This window comes from Sitophilus oryzae, unplaced genomic scaffold, assembly GCF_002938485.1.
Source record: "Sitophilus oryzae breed Bouriz unplaced genomic scaffold, Soryzae_2.0 scaffold_2025_pilon_pilon, whole genome shotgun sequence".
NCBI classification, from domain to species: domain Eukaryota; kingdom Metazoa; phylum Arthropoda; class Insecta; order Coleoptera; family Curculionidae; genus Sitophilus; species Sitophilus oryzae.
This window is the reverse complement of record NW_022146753.1, coordinates 25,729-31,617: the sequence shown is the minus strand read 5'-3', so window position 1 is coordinate 31,617 and position 5,889 is coordinate 25,729.

Below are 5,889 nucleotides of genomic sequence, written 5' to 3'. Positions count from 1 at the left end.
TAATTTTTCAGAAATAATTTCTCTCTATTTGCAAATAGTAGTGTCAGGCCAGGATCGTCACGACAACCTGGAAATAAAAAGGCTCAACTGGGATAGCTATTTTTTTTTTATAATGAAATTTTAAGAATTAAGTAAAATTTTGAACCCAAAATGCAAACGGTACTCGGTGGAACTTTTTTGTACCTCTTCTTAAATTTATGATGTTTATCAGAATAACAGTTTTTTAAACACATTTACCAAAACCTAGATATTTGAAACTTGTAGCAACCGTAAAATATTGCAATAAAGCATTTAAGATCTACATACCTGAAGCCTCAAAATCCATTATAAAATGTTTTCAATAATACCGTAATAAAATAATAACACACCAGTTTTTTAATCACAGTGCAATCACAATTTTAATATGTTTTAAATAATATGGAAAAAGGTCTGTTTTCAAACAGCGCTATAACTTGCACTAATATACAAATAAAATTCATATGTTTTCATATTCGGATGAACTGACTAATGAAAAATACTTATCTATACTATCTTTATAAGGGCATGTTTTTAGAGATCAGCAGAAATTTGTATTTTGTCGTCCTACGGGAATTAAATAACACTATGTGCATCGATTGAAGAATCGGTTATCATCAACACCTAAAATCCTTGTTCAAGTCGCAACACCGCACAGTTCTAGGTTAGATGCGGTCTCGGATAACATAATTAAAGTCCATCTTAACCAGCCTGCAGCTAAGGGACAACTAATCAGGAATCCTTTAATTTGCTTTCTCAATTAAACCCTTCCGCCAGATAATCCTGAGGGATAAACGATTTTTCCTCTAAACTTTGTCTTCTTTTCCTGTGCGCATTCGTTCTGTTCCTGGCTTCAGTATCTGAAGCCTCGAAGTTAAAGCCCGCAATTAGTTGAACTCGTTGAAACTAGATTGAGTTTCACTGAAAATTCATGCTCATTTTCAGATATTTCCTGCTTGTGCGGAGTAACTTTATCTTAAACAATAAAATAAAGAAAAAATATCATATTTTTAGAAAACAAAATCTTATTAGTAGATTTGCTTTTTTAATTACGTTTTTTAACAACCTTTAATTCGAAATTTAATTATACACAATGCGGCCTGTCAGTTCTTTCATGGCTGTACTGAATTACTTATTATTGTTAATTTGTAGGTTTCTCAAAAAAATATACTATAATTAACAAAATAATACTGACATAGTTTACGCATATTAAGTTCGTGTACTGCTGTCCGGCTCATTTTCAGATAAGTTAACCTTCGAGGGGGCGCGTCCGGAATTTTGTACCGCAATTTTACTAATTTCGTTAAAACAAAATATTTATTGGACGTTGAGGGATATTCAACACCCTGGGTTGTAGTAGTTGTGTATCCAGAGATTTTGGTTCAGTAGTAATTCTGTTGTAAACCTGGCAACTACAGAAATTGCTGTACTCCGTGCCGCTACTCGCCCGTTTATGTAAGTAAAATAGTTATCATATTATTTAATTATTTTGCTTTATTTGGTGTAATTTTAAATTGTTAATTATTTTTTTCGATTACTTTTATAATAATTTTCTAAATATAATATAATATGTTATGTAACCTGTAGTAATGACGGAAAGGGCCAGTATACAAACACTTCCCAGAAATTTCCAAGTTTTCCTCGATAAATATGTTCCACAGGCAGAGGTAAAGGTACTGGTTAAAGACAATAAGAAGGGAGTTGGTTCCTGCCATGTTAAACCCATAAAACTGCTAGTTTTTGCAATTAATGCAACAAATTTGTTCGCGAAAACTAGAGTGATAGACCAATCAATTGTATTACCGGTAGATATCTGCCTATAGAGAAGACTAAGCATTTAGATGTTAGTTTCATCTTCTTCCAGTGGTTAAAAATATATTTTTTTAAATATTTAAAATGTTCTGTTTGGTTTATTTTATTATAATATGTTTGGTATGATTTGGTATTTCTGAGTGGGCAAAGTTAGATTTTGTATTTTGAATACTAAAAATGTTTCTTTCGGTTTCATTTTTTGTAATAGATTTAAATTTTTTATGTGTTAATAAAATAAATATATATTTAAATGTTGCTTGTTAGTGTTTATCATGTTAACTTTTAAAATAAAATATTTCAAATTATAGAAGACTTAAAAATATAAATGCTGTACGTAATAGCGCTACGCGCCCGGTCCTGTGATTGTAAAGTACTCACCTGCCCGAGAGTTAATCTATAAATTTTTGAAAAGTTATAGATTCTGTTCGTTTTCTCAAAGTGGTGGGTTATGATAAAACTTAAATGACATTAATAAAAACCAGTGTGAAACCATTATTTATTAGGCTATTTCAATTCAATATTTAATTTCTTCCTAAAGATTTTGTTTATCATTTAGCTAGCATCCCAAATATTTAAATCGTCTTATCCTCTCTATGGTCTGATCTTCTACTTGTATCCTGCTATTTTTAATATTTAGCTAGCTCATGATCCTAAATGTTGTCTTGTTTATGTTTATTTTGACTAATATTGCTGACTCTATCTACCAGTTATTGTTAATCTTCTTATGTTCGTTAAGTTGTACATTTGGTTTCTCGAATGTACGACTCACTGCTCTCGCAAAGTATATATTTCTCTTGATTTTACGATTCTACTTTTGTATTTGTTAAGATAATTCTTATAGTAGAGAGAGAGAGAGACCCAGATTTAGAAATAATGTTAACTGTTAATTTTATACTGCTTGCTATTGGCCTGTCCTGTTCTGGAAAGAGAAGAAGAAAAATGGAAAAGGAAAAGAGAAAGAAAAGGAAAGGGAATGGAAAAGGGAGAAAGAGAGAGTTTTTGCAAAATTAAAATTCTTTTGGTTTCAATAATTAATCATTGTTTACCACATTTAAAGAAACTTGGGAAATTTATTTCCTATATTATTTTAATTAATTTTAAAATTGTAGGAAACGATAAAGCTGGAAAATAACAAGATTATTAAGTTAAAATTTTGAATTTGCATAGTGGGTGAAATAAATTTTAAAATTTAAATATATATAAAAAACGTTATATACCTAAAATAATATTATTACCTAATATACAATACGGAAATTTAATATTAGATTGAAATGCATATATACGATTTTTGTCAGTTTATAATATAAGCAATTATTTAAATCAGGGGTATAATTTAAATTTTAATAAATAATCCAATATAAAATTTAATATACATATAAAATTATAAAATAACACCTTTGTGTTTTTAACGGTTTATTTTCAAACTTTTGAGCTTAATAGGCAAAAAATTTAGAAAGTTCTAGCTTATTGGTGTTGTGCTAAATTATTTGGTTTAGACTGTTCCAACTGACAAACAAAAGAGAGAGACTGAGTCCAACAAAACAGTACAAATTGAATTATGAAATCGACCTTCTATAATTATTTTGCTTAAGTTGATTCTTCATTTAAATTAATTTTAATTCCGAAAATTAGTTTGTATTTTTGTAAAGCCCAAATAAATTATTTATAAAATATCAATTCAAGTATTTGATATTTCTGACATTTTAATTTATTTTAGTTTTATAAAATCTATTGTTAATCGAAATTTGAAATCCGTGGGTTTATGAATTCCAATTTGTTTGCATTAAAGGTAAAATCCGACTCATAACGTATATTCAATATTTTTATTAGTAAAAAGTCTATTTAAAAATAACAGTTATTAAAATTAGCATTTAAAAACTAATTATATATAAAAGAAGTAAACAGGATAAATGAAAAAGGAAAAAAACTTAAATCTATTTAATTTTCTGTTTTGTTTGCCAACAAAGCATTTCGATAAAAATAAAATTGACTAGAAACTTTATATTTTATTTCCAAATCACGCCGGGATTGTGTTTAAACAAGAAATTGTTTACTTACTTTAACACTCTTTGCCTCTTTTAAAAGTAACACTGAAAACCTATATTTATTGGTGTGGTTAAAACTCAGACCTATAATATTAGATGTAAAAGTTCTATTTTGGATGATGACCTTTAAATTTCAAACCCAAGTTATTGAATCAAGAAATTTGTTATTTAACAGAAGTTCTGGACTCTAAGCATCGTGTATATTCATGTCTTTTGTGATTGTGTTTTGTGCCGGTTTTAATAATTAATAAACGTCTTAGAGTAGGAGGGTTGACAAGGGATATTTTGAATGATAATGATAATGAAAACTATGAAATATGCATCGCATGGGCTTTTAGTGATGACAACTATCACGGTTGTTTGCTACATGTGTGCTAATAATAATTCGATTTCGAAATACAAATTAGTCTTATTAATTTAAAACATAGATTTAACTGATATAACAGTTTACCATAATTTACGTTAATTTTATTTATTATTTTATTTTTAATTTTGTTATTCTGACGACGAGAGGTGGTTATACCGTAGGATCGAAAAAAAACGGCGTCCAGTTGGCTGGGAAATAACGATCGATGACATTTCCCATAAAAATTTACATATAAAATAACAGCGATGTTTATTTCATAGCCATCGCTGACGCCGATTTTATTTCGATCTTCCATAATTTTTTTTTCGATATCATAGGTACTCCTAAAACGTTAAGCATTTTTGTTCGTTAGGCAAATTTTTTTTATTAGTAAAATACCACTTCCATTTCAATTGTTCTCCGTTGGATCAATGCAGTGGTATTTACAAAAAAATTACTTTGTTATTTCGTAGATTTTCTTGTAAGGGACCATGGAAGACCATGCTCATTTGAAGGCCCACTATAAAAAAGTGACAGTTATTGCCATGTGATCACAAATTCCTTCAACTCGCACAAAGCCCCATTAAACCCAAAAACGCAGACGCAGCGGCGAGTCACTCGCGTCGCTATTTTGTTAGTCCGGTCCCTCACTTTGTAGATTTCGTTAAAATTGTAATTCGCGCGCACAGGAAAAAGTAAGTTTTTATGTAAATAATCTAATATTATCTTATTTTTTACTGTAAATTGTCATATAAGAAAAAAATATAAGAAATATTGCAGTTTATGGTACCTACTAAAGAAAAAAATAATAATTTTACTTTGAGTTCATGGTATCGTAATAGGTTCGAACATCATTAGAGGTCTAATAAGAAACACCTTTATCCTTACTCACCCTAATATATACGTCTTATAGATCTTCCTGTAAATAGGGCATTTTCTGGATCGAATCCCATCAGCGAAAAGAAAATTAATGACGTTAGAAAAGCATTCCATCGTATTACAGAAGAATATGGTGGTAGTGTTCAAGTCAATTGTTAGTGTTCTTATGAAAGCCGGTGGTTCCTTATAAGGCCAATCGAAAATTTGACGGTTGGCCTCTCTGTAGTAATCAAATTCTTGGATAAACGGTTTTGCTCTTTTTTATTTTAGTTTATAAATAAATTAGTTTATAGATAAATATCATAGACATGAAATTTGGAAAAATATTTTGCGAGTTATCTCTTCATAATTTTTTAGTCTACGATATACACTGCTTTTTGAACTTCTTTCAACTATGTTTTTTATTAATCACATTTGCTCAGAGTATTGTTTTTAAACTGTTTTTACAAACTTTTATATATTTTACCTAAATTTTACAAAATACAACAATTTCTTTATATAAACCTTTTTATCTTCTAGAATATTGCAGTTTATTACAGTTGAGGGTTGGAACCTTTGGTGTTACACCGCAAAATAAAAACACTAAATCACCACAATACACCACAACACTTTTACTTTTACACTGGACGCGCGTTTCGCTAACCATGTTAGCATCATCAGCAGATGATTATAAACTTTTTTTTTATTGCAGTTTAAATAGCATATTTAATAAAAGAGGTCTATTAAATTGATGAAAAATAAAATATATGGTTACTTTAGTGACTTAATTACAAATATTTATTTATGTAAATA